Consider the following 14,515-nt stretch of genomic DNA (forward strand, 5'->3'; position numbering starts at 1 on the left):
CGCCTAAAAAGGTTGGTGGCAGGCAAATAAAGTTTTGGGGAAGAAACAACTTTAATCATCCATGGCATATGGAGGCAAACATCTGCAAATGCCTAAAGATGTCGGGGACAGGTGAACAAAGTTTTGGAAAAAAACGTCCTTAGACATCCGTGACACACAAAGGCAAAGACTCTGAAACGATGAAGATGTCAGCGGCAGTCTAAAGGTTAAAGCACAGCTTTCTCTCTGGAGATGGCACTTGCCTACATACTGTTTACCCTTTGTTTGATGTGGTTTATACTGCAACTGCCAGTGTAGGGAGTCTCCCTGGGTCAGTCAATGGGAAATCCAAAGATGAAAGCCAGAAGTTTTATTAAATGTAAAGTGTTCTGAGACAGGACTAAAACAGTTGTACTTGTTTGGCGCCAACACAAATTCTCATCTGTACAGTCTCCTTATGAACCATTTGCCAGTTTGCATCCTGATTTCACAACAGCCCATAAAACAATGACCCAATGTCTATCTATCTACGTTCAGGAGCTCTGTCTGCAGATTTCAAACTGTAAACTAGGGAAAATCAATGAGGTGCAAAAAATGTCTCATACAATTCAAATTTTAAATTACATTCATTAAATTGGACCAATCAGAATAACTTCCTATCAATTTTATTGGTCAAGTTCAAACTGCATATAATTTACATGAAATGTAAATGTTTGGGGAAATGATTTACATCTCATTGATTATCCCTACGGTAAACTCAAGCTAACCATATGTAATAGGTTTATAATGACCTTCTTTAATCAGAGTGCGGAGTAGATTGTATGCTGGAAATACAAGCAAGACAAATACATATGCTTATGCAAATCGGGTGTTATGTCATCTAAGAAGCATACAATTTATGTAACTACAGATACTCTTTTACCTTCCACTTAATGCAGTCCCACATATTACAAGGATGTAAAAACTAACCTCCTGAGGGTAGCTTTTTCCATTACATTACATTAATATTTAATAAGGAGATTCAAACTTTATCTAGAGGCACTGACATGTGTCAACTAAAGTGATACTAGGGGAATACGGGTTTCTTGGCCAATCCAATGTCATAAAGTATAAACAAAGATGAATTAATATTACCCATTTACTGCTCTGACATTGGTTGCCTCTGCTTAGAAATAAATGTATCATGGTGATGGATAGATAAGCACAACCTGAACCTGTTTAACAAATTAACATTGCGGACAGCAAGCTCCTGTGGTACTGCACAGGCGCAGAATGCTCCGGTCATGGGTGTGCAATAAAGGACGTGCAGTTAAGGTTAGGCTCCACCAGGGGGAGGGGCTTTAGGGTTAGGCACCACCAGGGGGTTAAGGTTAGGAACCACCAGGTGAGTCTTATGGTTAAACACCACCAGAGGGGGGTTACGGTTAGGCTCCACCAGGGAGGTCTTGGGGTTAAACACCATCGGGGAGTTTTGAAGTTAGGCACCACCAGAGGAGGGTTCTGTGTGAGGGTAGGGAGAGGTTAGGTTATAGTAAAATATCGATAATTAAAGATATTTTACTATATGAATGAAGTGGTTCAATAACGGTAAATTAAATTATATTTTATCACTTTTACTGGTGTTCATTTTAACGAAAAAACAGATGTTACAGTGGCTGCATGCGCGCTGACAGTCCTAGTGCCCGTTTTTAAACGGGCTTTGGTCGACTAGTAGTAGAATATCAGTATGTAAATGATATTTTACGGCATATCCTAGCACCCATTTTACTAAACAATAACTTCAATATTGTTTATATCTGGCGCCCTGTAATGATCCGCTCAGCTGGATGCACTGGCAGACAGCTGTTTGACCATTCCTCTAGTCTGTGGGCTGCAGGTCTCTGGAAGAGAGACCTGTCTTTCCATTACAAGTTTCTGGTCTGTTCTGCTGCTGAGGAATTTGCATACACTCGTTATGCAAATCCCCTTCCTGTCTCCTTTGATGACTGGCAGTATAAAGAGCTATGTTTCCCAGAGTCCTTTGCTGGTCATAAGGGTTAGTCCTGTGAGACACTCCTGAGTGTCAGCCTTGCTCTTTGTTTGAAGATTAGCCCAGAGTAATTCCTGGGACTGCACTAGGCAGGTTCCCTAGTGCAGTTAGGATTGCATATCTGTTTTGTTTGTCTGTTGCGATTGTCCTGTTACAGCGGTGGTCGACAGGAGGTCGTTCTGATCTTTGTTCTTGGAGTATAGCTGGAGCAGCGGATGCTACCAGCTATCTCATCTGATCTGTCTTGCCAGGATCGCACTCGCCTTGCGCTAGTGCTGTGGATCCGTCTGATCTCTATCTCTCTTTCTATACTTGGACCGCACTCGCCTTGCACTAGTGCTGTGGATCCTTCTGTTCTGTCTTCCTGGATCGCACTAGCCTCTTGCGCTAGTGCTGTGGATCCTATCTCTCACTTATTCATGTTTTCGTGTATCTGTCTTGTCTGCTGCGAACGCTTGCTGGAGGCTCAGTGAGGTAACCGTTAAGCAAGCGCTCGCGTCCTCTGATTCTTGTTTGTCTGTCGGTGGTTAGTTAGGCGTGCTTGTCTCTGTTGTGCTTATCATGCGGAGACCGCGCATAAACGCGTGCACTATTGCGAATGAGTGCGGTGTTCGCGTTTAGCTAGCGTTTGTTATTTTCCTTATCTTCGCATTGTATGATTTGCTGTGCCTTTGCTACTCTCGTGCTCTGCCTTGCTGTAGCCTTGTGTCACCTCTGGCAATCGTCTCTCTCGCGATTGAGTTCCTACTTCATATCTGATGTTGTGTATGCACCGTCGCGGGTTGGCGACTAGTTTGGTGCACACACATACAATCTGTCCCTTTGCTCAATCTCATTCAGGGCTATCTTGCCCTGCGTTTCTTCCCTTCGTGCAATTCCTGTCTGGCGTGTGTGGTAGGGCAGTGGAGCTGTTCCTCTGCACTCCACAGCTCCACCTGCCGACAGGAATTTCCCTCTACAGGTGCATTGCACCTTTTGCTGGGTTCCCTCAAATTACACGCTTGTGGAGGATTTCCGCAGTGTCAGCGCACGTCTTGTGCGCTGATCACGGAGAGAATTCCACAATCGTTACACGTCCTTTTTAACTGGAGCCTTTATTATACATACACATCTATCTCATCATGTCACATGTCACTTAAGCATCCCTTTAACTACTTAAGGACCAAGGTGATTGAAATCACGCCCTGTTTTGGTGGTTACCTGGCTGGAAGGGCGTAGATTTCAATCACCGCCGCAGCGCACATCCGCCGTTTTTGCCGCTCCCACCACCGATCTCGCCACTGAATCCCCGCCGTGTCCTGTCGCAGCTCACTTGCTTTGCCTGTCTCTATGACGGCAGAGCCCTGTGAGCGGGTCAGGAGCCGATTTCATTAGCTCCCCGTGTCTGTGTGGGTTTCCACCGGGCACTCTGGTTTCCTCTCATATCCCAAAAACATATGGATAGGTTTATTGGCTCCCCCCTAAAATCGGCCCTAGCCTATGATACATATACTACACATTACATACATAGACATGACTATGGTAGGGAATAGATTGTGAGCTCCTCCAAGGACAGTTAAGTGACAACACAATATACTCTGTACAGCGCCGTGGAAGATGTCGACACTATATAAATACTAAATAATAATAATAATCTAATCGGAGGAGCTGTACGAACTAGTAGCGGTTCATAATACACTGGCCTGTTCTTACACACATCAGCAAATTCAGATCAATTCTGAAAAAAGTGATTTGCATGCATTTGTGCTACTGGTCAGTGTTGCCAACTCATCCCTTTAATTACTGACACATCTAAGTTATACAGGTTCTGGGGCTATTTGCACATAATCAGTGTCTTAACTGCGTCTACCTAGCCACCAAACCTGTATAATTCATATGTGTCAGTAATTAAAGGGATGAGTTGGCAACACTGCTACTGGTAATCTCCCAAAACAAGAGTGATGCTATCAATTTCCAGCAATGTACCTTATGCATAGCCTATGACACCACAATAATGTTGCAAAAATAGGTATAAAAAAAAAATCCCCTTTGTGTATACAGAAAAGAAAAAGGGAAATGAAGGCAGGCAGAAAACACCAATTGCTCACTATGGCCTGCCATTAGTCCTGTGTCATTTCAACCTGGCTACCACCTCCTCTCAACCTGCAGGACAAATGTACTGAGGGAAACCTCTGCAATATTATGAGATGGAAAGCAAAGGATTTGCCTTGCCTAATTCAAAGTGAACACAGCTACGATACAATACAGTTCTCATTCATGTCTGCAACTCTTTTATAAATCCTCTAAACAGAGGAACTGAATAACAAATCTTGACTCTCAGTGCTAAAGCTGCACAAACTTGATTCTGATCCAATATCTAACGGTGCCCATACATCAGGCGACTTTGGCAGCCAATCGACCAACCAATTTGATTTTTATCGAATTGGTTGAAAATTGGTGCTGGCCCAACCGACAATGCGACTAATTTTCGGCCGAAATTGGTCACGTTAGTCGATCGCGCCTGGTGCAAAATGCGGACCGAAATTGGTTGATCGGGTGCACGTCCGCAAGGCAGAATGAGTGATGAAACCCCTGCCGCTACCCCCCTAATGTATAAATGTGCCTCCCTGTGTGTGCATTTATACATTAACTGTCCTATGTCAGCCTCCACGCAGTGTTGGCAAACTCCGGATGGCTTTCCGTACACGCCACTGGCACATAGCGTCCAACGCCAGACGCTATGTGCCAGTGGCGTGTACGGAGAGCCGCCCGGAGCTTTCCAACACCGCGTGGAGGCTGACATAGGACAGGTAATGCATAATTACACATGAGGGAGGCACATTTATACATTGGCCTCCAGTATATGGGTAGCTTTGCCAAAGACAAATTTATCTCTAATCAAATTCAGAGATAAATTTGTCTCTTTGTCGAATCTGCTCATAATCTCCTGATGTATGGGCACCTTAAAGCCCCATCTACATGATACGATTCTTTATATGATTCGATTACGATTCTATTTACGATCCGATTAAATCAGACATGTCCGATCGGGATTCGATTCAATTCGCCATTGTTTTGCGATGGCAAATCAAACTGAATCGAATCCCGATCGGACATGTCGGATTTAATCGGATCGTAAATAGAATCGTAATCGAATCGTACAAAGAATCGTATCGTGTAGATGGGCCTATACAGGTATCTAAGAGCTGATACCACTCTGTAGGTTTCTGTACTATTCTGTGCCGTACTAAACTGCTACTCTGACAATCATTCTGCAGCTGTTTTACTAACTTTATTAACTTGCTACCAGTAGCCATCCCCTGTACAAGGCTTAAAGGAAACCTTTAGGGCCTGTTCAGACTATCTGCGTATGAAGAATGCGTTTAAAATCAAAGAAACGCAAGTTGAAAAATGCATGCGTTTTGCTTGCGTTCTAATGCGTATTCTATTGCGTTTTGCACACACACGTGACCCAGGGGAAAAAAAAGAATTATGGGAACCGCAGAGGGAAACGGACGCTAAAAACGCAATAGTACGCGCTTTTGATACACGTCCATAGACTTTCATTGCGTCCGTTTCTATGCGTGACGCACAGAACTGCGTGCAGCAATGCGGATGAGAAACGTATGCGTCTCATACGCATACATGTGAACTAGCCCATTCAAAAGCATTAGGAGCCGTTTCTATGCGTTTTTTGTACCCAGACACGTTCCCTGAAAACGTCTAGGAACGCACATAGTCTGAACAGGCCCTAAGTGAAAGGGATATGGAGGCTGCCATATTTATTTCCTTTTAAGCAATAGCAGTTACTTGGCCGTCCTGCTAATCATATGCCTCTAATGCCGGGAATACACAGTACGTTTTACCGCTGGTTTATGCCGCCAGATCGATTCACGCTTGTCCCCGCAGGTAATTCTCTTATCTTCTGCTCGTTTTCCTTATCTTTTTCCATTGTCCAGCCCTCGGTATCGAGCGCGGAATCGATCTGGCAGATGATCGGACATGTCGGAAATTATCAATTGAGCCATCTAATGTACCGTGTATTCCCAGCATAATACTTTTATGCTAGGTACACACCATACATTTTTTCTGGAGAAAATTATTTTCAATTGCTTTTCTTGTCAATTTCTCATAGAAGTGAATGCAAATTTATAAGAAAAGATAGGAGAATCGAGCAGAAAATCGATCGGACAGAAAATCAACCAAAAAAACGCATCGTGTGTACCTAGCGTTAGCCATAGACCCTGACAAACATATGTAGATCAGATGTTTCTGACATTATTGTCAGATCTGACAGATAAGCTGCATGCTTGTTTCTGGTTTGATTCAGACACTCCTGCATTGTTTAGAAGGAAATAAATATGACAACCTCCATATTCTTGTCACTTTAGCAATCCTTTAAAGGATACCAGAGCTCAAAATGTTTGGAGAAACGGGGAGAGCAGGCATATACTGCGACCTGTCCTTATGCCCACCACTCCCCTAGTCCTCCTATAGCATACCTAAAAGTCCCCCGGGGACCCTCTTCCGGTCGGCAGGGTCGGGTTTTTTGCGCAGTCGCTGGTCGGGCTGCGGCGCTGGTCGGGAGAGCACTGCGCATATGTATGATGTCACACCCTCATGTGCATAACATCATACGCATGCGCAGTGTGCTCCCGCCTACAGGATTGCACTGTAGGACACGCGCAGCCCGGCCAGCGCCTGTGCAGTAAGCCTGACCCGGCCGACCAGGCAAGCTATGGAGGGGGGGCAGATAGGAGAACAGGGGGAGCGGTGGGCATCAGGACAGGTGGTATTATATGCCTGCTACCCTCGTTTTCCCAAACATTCTGAGTTCTGGTATCCTTTAAGTAAACGAATGCTTGCTTTATAAATGTACAAAGGTAGATATAGGTGGAGCGCAGCGTGACTAAGTGTCTTGCAACACGAAACGGCCGTCACCTTCCCTCCACCAGTGCCCGCCACCCACCTCCTCCACCATGACTGCTTTACAGGTCAGATTGTGATGCTTTCTTGATAACTGTATATGTCTTTCTTTATGATGCCTTTTGAACAATAAACACCATAAGCAACGGACGGATGGTGCACGTACTTTTCCTTTGTACATTTATACTACAATTTCCTTCCCTCCATATCTGTTACGGCGCACACGTCCTAAGGTACTACAGAAGGCCGGAAGAACGTAGCACGAGCGGGGAGAGTTTGCAGGTACAGCATACCCTTCTTGCTGCATAATTGAGAGTGCCGCACTTTTACGATAATGCTTGCTTTACCCTATCAGCTTTAAAGGGATACTGTAGGGGGGTCAGGAAAAAATGAGTTGAACTTACCCGGGGCTTCTAACGGTCCCCCGCAGACATCATGTGTTGGCGCAGCCACTCACCGATGCTCCGGCCCCGCCTCCGGTTCACTTCTGGAATTTCAGACTTTAAAGTCTGAAAACCACTGCGCCTGTGTTGCTGTGTCCTCGATCCCGCTGATGTCATCAAGAGCGCACAGCGCAGGCCCAGTATGGTCTGTGTCTGCGCAGTACACTCCTGGTGACATCAGCGGGAGCGAGGACACGGGCGTGCAGGCGCAGTGGTTTTCTGACTTTAAAGTCAGAAATTCCAGAAGTGAACTGGAGGCGGGGCCGGAGCATCGGTGAGTGGCTGCGCCAACACAGGATGTCTGCGGGGGACCATTAGAAGCCCCGGGTAAGTTCAGCTCATTTTCCTCCGACCCCCCCTACAGTATCCCTTTAATAGGATACATCTGAAAGAAATGTTTGTATACATAATAAGAAGCGTGAAAAGATTTTGTCAGTACACTTTCATGTTACATCCCCATGAATCGCAATGCACCAGAACACACTGAAGTCCAATTAAACATGGAAGGCAGCATATCAACAGGTATGGAGGAAAAACATGCAAACTTACCTAAATATGTGGAAAAGTCAGGTGTCCAAAGGAATGCATGTATAAACCCATATAAATGGTGTATGCATGTTTGTGAAAAAAAAACTGTATACATGCTTAAAGTGTACCAGAGCTGGTATAAAGCTAACGTTTTATACATACCTAGGGCTTCCTCCAGCTCCATACGCACAGATCGCTCCCACGCCGCCATCCTGTCTTCCCGCAGCTTCGGTATCGGGTCCTGTAACTTACGTCAGTCGGAGCCAGTCTGACGTTGGAGAGATACGTAGAGGGCGCACTTCTTCTACTTAGACTGGCCCCGACTGGCTGAAGAAACGGAATCGGTATCGGAGCGCGGGAAGACTGAGGACAGTGGCGTGGGAGCGATCCATGCGTATGGGGCTAGGAAGCCCCAGGTATGTATAAAACGTTAGGTTTATACCAGCTCTGGTTTCCTTTAAAGGACAACTGTAGCAAGGATATGGAGGCTGCCATATTTATTTCCTTTTAAGCAATACCAGTTGCCTGGCTTTCCTGCTGATCCTCTCCCTCTAATACTTTTAGCCATAGACCCTGAACAAGCATGTGGCAGATTAGGTGTTTCTGACCTTATTGTCAGATCTGACAAGATTAGCTGCATGCTTGTTTCCTGTGGTATTTAGACCCTACTGCAGCCAAATAGATCAGCAGAACTGTCAGGCAACTGGTATTGTTTAAAAGAAAATACATATGGCACCCTCCATATTCTTCTCACTGCAGTTGTCCTTTAACTTTGCTAATGTGGTAAAAATTGTGATAATATCAGGGTAATCGCATAGGAATCGGCAAGAATAACAGTTTTCCTTTTTCATTTTTAGGTCACGTTGAAATAGAAAAACATACTTATTTGAACAGCAACACAGAACTGATTCCTTTGGGATAATATATAAAGTACTTTTTTTTTTAATTAAAGCAATTCAATAAAGCAGATTTGAATCTCCAATATGTGTTGAGAATTTCTGTTCAGCAAGCAGCCTCCACACTGTTAACAGTGACTTGACAGTCCCACTGCTGGAGCGTTATCACAAATGGGACTGTAGATTGCTCGCACCTGCCTAGCGAAGGCCTCCATTTGTATTTTCCAGTACAAGGCGACAGCTGCCAGGCACGAAGATAGCTTGTGTATTTAAAATAAACTATACCAAGCTCTGTCACACCAGCTTACAAAGGTCTGATCACGAGATAAACAATTGTGGACATGCATGAAATAAACCATGCACATCTGATCAGTCAAAGCCATCCTCGCTGGCAAAAAAAAAAAATGTATGGACCATAGTTTTCTCTCTTTCTTTATTACTAAGGGTGCATACTTATCCAATTTTGATATACCAATCACTAACCAATTTTACCACCTCCATGTAGTATGAGGGTCAACAGATTTTGCATACAATGAACAGATTGTGTAGGTAAGCTCTCCTACTATATTAAAGTGGTAAAACTGGCCAATCCTTGGGCAACTAGAATTGGATGTGTGTACCTTCGCTCCTCCCAAGAGACCCTCTTGTTGTCCAGCTTGGTCACCTCCTCTCACATTCAGGACTTTTCAAAAGTGTCACCTCTCCTTTGGAACTCTCTACCACAGCCTATCCGTCATGCTCCAAGCCTGGAAATTTTCAAACGTACTCTCAAGACACAACTGTTCAGAAAAGCTTATAATTTGCGATAGCTAGAATTTAAAGCTTGTTGCCTTTATCTACTCCCCCAGTGCCTCCACCCACTACCCTCTAGAGTGTAGGACATTGCTGCAGAATTTGACAGGGGTCCACCCAGTACAAGTGAGTATTTTTGGGTACATCTTAAGCTAGCCATATATTATTCAACTGCAACGACCTTTGGCCCGTTCGGCATTGCGCATGGTATTGGCCAAAAATATTACAGAATGTATGGACTGCTTTACATATGTTTAGGCCTGCCTATTTCTTAAGTCTTTCCCTCAGGAATACAGACCTTCATCAAAATCAACACTTTGTTTTGTTTTTTATAATTTCCAGTATAATTTTTTTCTGTCTAACCCATAATAAAAAAAAAATCCAAAAAGTATTTTGATTAGGGACATATAAACTGTAATAAAACAATGTTTCATTGTTTTGGAGCAGGTCTTGCTTTACTGCGGTAGTAAACAGTCGACTTGACTAAAACTTTAACACTCTAAAACATAAATGTTTTTGTGCATATGCTTAAATAGGCAGTTAATAAAAGTTTAATTAATTTTTTTTTACTAAACGTAATACACAAAACTAAGTCACTGCTCAATATATTTAAAGGATGAAAAAATAAACAACGTAAATTCAATCTGTCATATAGAAGTCCATACTTGTTACAAAATTACAAATTAAGCATCATAATGGCCTTTTCTTTCCAGATTCACTTCCACTATGTGCAAGTAATTTATACAGTAAATGCCTCCCATTGGGCTGCAGAAGCAGTAATGCCAGTATTCTTACGCGAATACACCTGAGGAGTGGAAAACGTGAGATTTCAGTTAGATGTTGGAGCTGCTCCCCGGAGGACCCCTGCATGACATATTTACTTCAAGCGGTTGCACGACTGTCGAGCGATTATGGTCATTTTCTGATTGTTTAAATACTGGGTCCCTAAGCTGGTGCTTCTGCTCCCTGAACATTTCAGAATGCTCTCACAAGCTTTTAGAGGAGACAGCTTTACCTGCCCTGCTGTTACTTGAGGAATGACTGACCACAGTTCACTGGCAACAGCCAGTTCAGATAAACACAATGGAACAAGACATTTCTGGAGGAAAAAGCTGAAAGCTTCCATTAGACTGTACCAGGGGTATAAACTAAAAGACAGCTTATGTGCACACTGAAGAGGGCTACACTTACTTTATTTTTCTTATAAGCTATTGTGCTTTATCTTCATTTGATTATTATGATTCATCATTATGATTATATTTATGGGATAATAACAGTTTTAAATCTTTTTATATACAGTTTTAAATCTTTTTATATACACAGTAGAAAGATCTAAAAGTCAAAATGGAATGACAATGCAAACAATGATTTTGCTCCTTCTGACATCAGTTTGACTTTCTAGCTTTACTGCTGAGCAGGAAAGAATTCTCAAGCTGATGCAACAAATGAAAAAATGATGTTAGGTTTTAAAGGACCACTGTTGCAAAAAATGTAAAATACATGCAATACATTACTTCTTCCAGAGTAAAATGAGACATACTTTTCCTATCTTACTGTCACGTACAGTAGGTAGTAGAAATCTGACAGAACTGACAGGTTTTAGACTAGTCCATCTCTTTATGAATACCACACATCTCTCTGCCAGTGTCTGAACTGGCCACTAGAGCTCCAAGCTCACACTCATGTGACTACAGTGAGCCCGGAGCTCCAATTCAGAAGTTACCGGGTAGACGCGTGGTTGAAAGCTGGAGCGAGGACAGGTAGACATGTTTTCATCAGCATGCTACAATGCATGTTCTGCATGATTGGACCCTTTGGCCATTGCTTACATTTTTCCTTCAGTTTGCTAGGTCAGGTTTTCTTACATTAGTGTGAAGCCCTGAATTGTACACAATACACAAAACCTCACTGCTCAGGTATAATTTTAGTCTACCTGTAGGAATATACTTCAATGAAGGTGTCAATGAGCAGAGACAATGAAACAGTAAAAACTTAAAAACTAGATTTAAATATAAATTAAAACTGGGATATCTAAAAAAAAAAAAAAAAAAAAAAAAAAAAAAACATTTTTAGGAGAAGGAGGACAGATACAAATGTTTTTCTTATCACTTTATTTTCACCTCAGATGTTCTCTAATGAAATATTTATATTTAGTGTATGGTCTGGATGATATTCTAAGAAGCATGGAAACTGCTGGGTAAAATAATTTTGAATGTTTTTAAAGGCAACTAATATGTGATTGAGAAAAAAGAGAGGAGCGCTCTCTAGTGTATTAACTTTTTTAATGATACTTCCTGCACAAGGATGATAAATAAAAACGTACAATGTTCAATTTGAATGAAAGCTCATCACAAATGTGTTGTATCACCGTGTCCAAGTTGTTACATCACCGGTCTGGTTGCCTCCACGACCATCTGACGAAGGCGTGGAACGCCGAAACGCGTCATGACGTCCTAGGCGCAGGGGAACTACCGCAGAATCCTGTGTTCCAAACCCCGCTGGTGTGTTCGGATCTCGTAGATCATCCACTACTACTGGCCATAGTGTGGAGGCAACCAGACCGGTGATGTAACAACTTGTTTAATTAATAATACCGTCTAAATCAGGGGTGTCAAACTCAAATACAAAAGTGGGCTGAAATAGTACACTGGTACCTAGTCGCGGGCCAACCAAATGTCTGCTGGCCACCTTCCTCCCTTATAAAGTTCCCAGGTGTCTAATGGCCCCACTCCAATTCCTATACAGTTCCCTGGTGTCTAGAGGCTCCCCACTCTCCCCATACAGTTTCCTGGTGTCTAGTGGACCTCACCCTCTGCTATACAGTTCCATGGTGATTAGTGCTTCCCTCAACTCCCCCATATGGCTTCCCTGGTGTTCTAGGGCTTCACTTCCAATATAGCTTTCCTGGCAGTCTAAAGTGGGCCAAACATAACGCAAAGTGGGGAAACCACTTGAGGGCCAAATGTAATGGCTCTGAGGGCCCGATTTGGCAAGCGGGCCGGAGTTTGACATGTATGGTCTAAATAAAGAAGCTTAGCAGGAAAAATCAAACAAAAAAAAATAAAAATAAGGAATTCAAGATTAGTGAGTGGAAGTGAAATATGGTAAATACTGTAAGAGGAAGGCTGGAAAACTTAATGTGAGATCAATTTTTCATGTAAGGTACATTATCAATGTCATGCTTATGTAGCGGTTGATAAACTCACCCATTTTTTAATTAATTTTTATCTGTTTAGATTTATGTGGTAATATATTGTTCTGTTTCTTTTCCCTTACTACCTACCTTTACCAAGAAAATCTTAACTGTTCTGATTGGTCATACTCAAATTTTGCTACCAGAATAATAAATTGAGTGGTTTAGGGAAAATGGACAGCAGTAGCATCCCCATTTAACAGCCAATTGCTTTCTGAAGCCGCTCCATTGCATGCCGTAGATCTTCCCTCCTCTTCGCTCCACAGTAAAAGATGCATTGTTAGCCTCTAGCCTAGTTACGGGTCTGTACAGATCTCGGCCCCAAACTGTTTCCAGAGGGATTGGTTCCTGATCCTTGTGGGCGACAGTGTTTGTACGAGTGTACAGCGCTAAAGACATCATCTACATCTACTCTAAATGCATGTTAATCTTATTTTAAAGTCTTCATCACAGCCCTGAAAGGGATACCCTTTTACGCATCATACATCCTAAAAATTTAATGAAGAAAAATGTAATCTCATAATGGTTTTATTTACTTATGAATATTAGATCTAGAGTTTGCAACAAAAAATACACTCCTCTACCTGTATTATTACACTTTGTTGACAAAACTGTCTAATGAGCTCAGAGATTTTTTTTTATCTACTGTTCTGGCTCTTGAAAGATTCACAGTGTTTCAAATGTTTCACTATTTTTGGATTTAAAAAGGTAAAGAAAGACTAAAAAATTCATAAGATCTGTTTCACAAATCACCAACTCAACCGGAACAGCATATAATAAAAATGACAAAAGATTTGTTCTTATAGCTGATAAAAAATTAATGGCAAAGCATTCAAGTAAAGTTACTTTCTGTGTTCTGATTTAATGAATGATTTGAGCAGTATTTTACAGAGTGACACAGATGTAGGGCTCGCTGAAGCCTACACTAATATCTACTAGTACAGCCTTCCCTGGGACAGCGAATATAGAACAATGTGTCAGACTCAGGCAATATCAAAAATATATTAAGTGTAGAGCCAAGGAGGCTACAATGTTGGCCCACAACGTTCCGTGACCTGTGAATGCCTCATAAGTACTTCCCTGCCCTAGAGGCTCAAATGACTCATCAAAGCCACAACAATGTTAGGTAGCAGTTTAACTTACAGAAAACTACTGTCATTCCAGATATGTATCTTGTTTGAATGGGAAGGTTCTATTTTCAGTGCAATCATTTAAGAAATTCGTGGAAAAACAATATAAAACTACAGTAAACACTAAAATAAAAGGTTTCTACATGGTTTCGGTAAAATACGCTCTAAAACAACAATGAAAAGTAAGAGGTAACTTGTAATTTTTAAGATACTGGTGTTATTAAAGTCAATGGGAATCTAAAAAAACAACAACACAAAAACAGATACTTACCTAAGGAGAGGGAAGGCTGTGGGTCCTATAGAACCTAGCTCCTCTCTCGGCCCCCGTTCCAGTGCCGGCTCCCTGGTAGCAGTATTCAACCAATTTGGTCAAATACTGCTCTCTCTCTCTGCTGCCGAAAGAGGATTCGGAAGTCTTTGGGAGCCCGAGTGCCCCCGAAAAAGTGCCGCTCCATGCTGCACACACGTGAGCGCCCTCTCTTGCGCACTTCCACGTGTTGAGCAACCTGTCTTCAGGAGGACTCCGCTCCCGAAGACTTCCGAAGTCCCCCGCAGTGGGGAGCCAGCGCTTAACAAAGGGGACCGGGAGAGAAGCAGGTGGCTCTATAGGACCCAGAAGC

The 14,515-nt window shown here is 42.7% G+C and overlaps 1 protein-coding gene across 1 annotated transcript in view; it reads right to left on the minus strand.

Moving 5' to 3' along the window:
- Positions 1-14,515, minus strand: part of RPAP2 (RNA polymerase II associated protein 2) — a 78,066-nt gene that overhangs the window by 9,970 nt on the left and 53,581 nt on the right. The window lies entirely within an intron of this gene.

The sequence above is a fragment of the Hyperolius riggenbachi genome, chromosome 6 (assembly GCF_040937935.1).
Source record: "Hyperolius riggenbachi isolate aHypRig1 chromosome 6, aHypRig1.pri, whole genome shotgun sequence".
Taxonomy (NCBI): Eukaryota; Metazoa; Chordata; class Amphibia; order Anura; family Hyperoliidae; genus Hyperolius; species Hyperolius riggenbachi.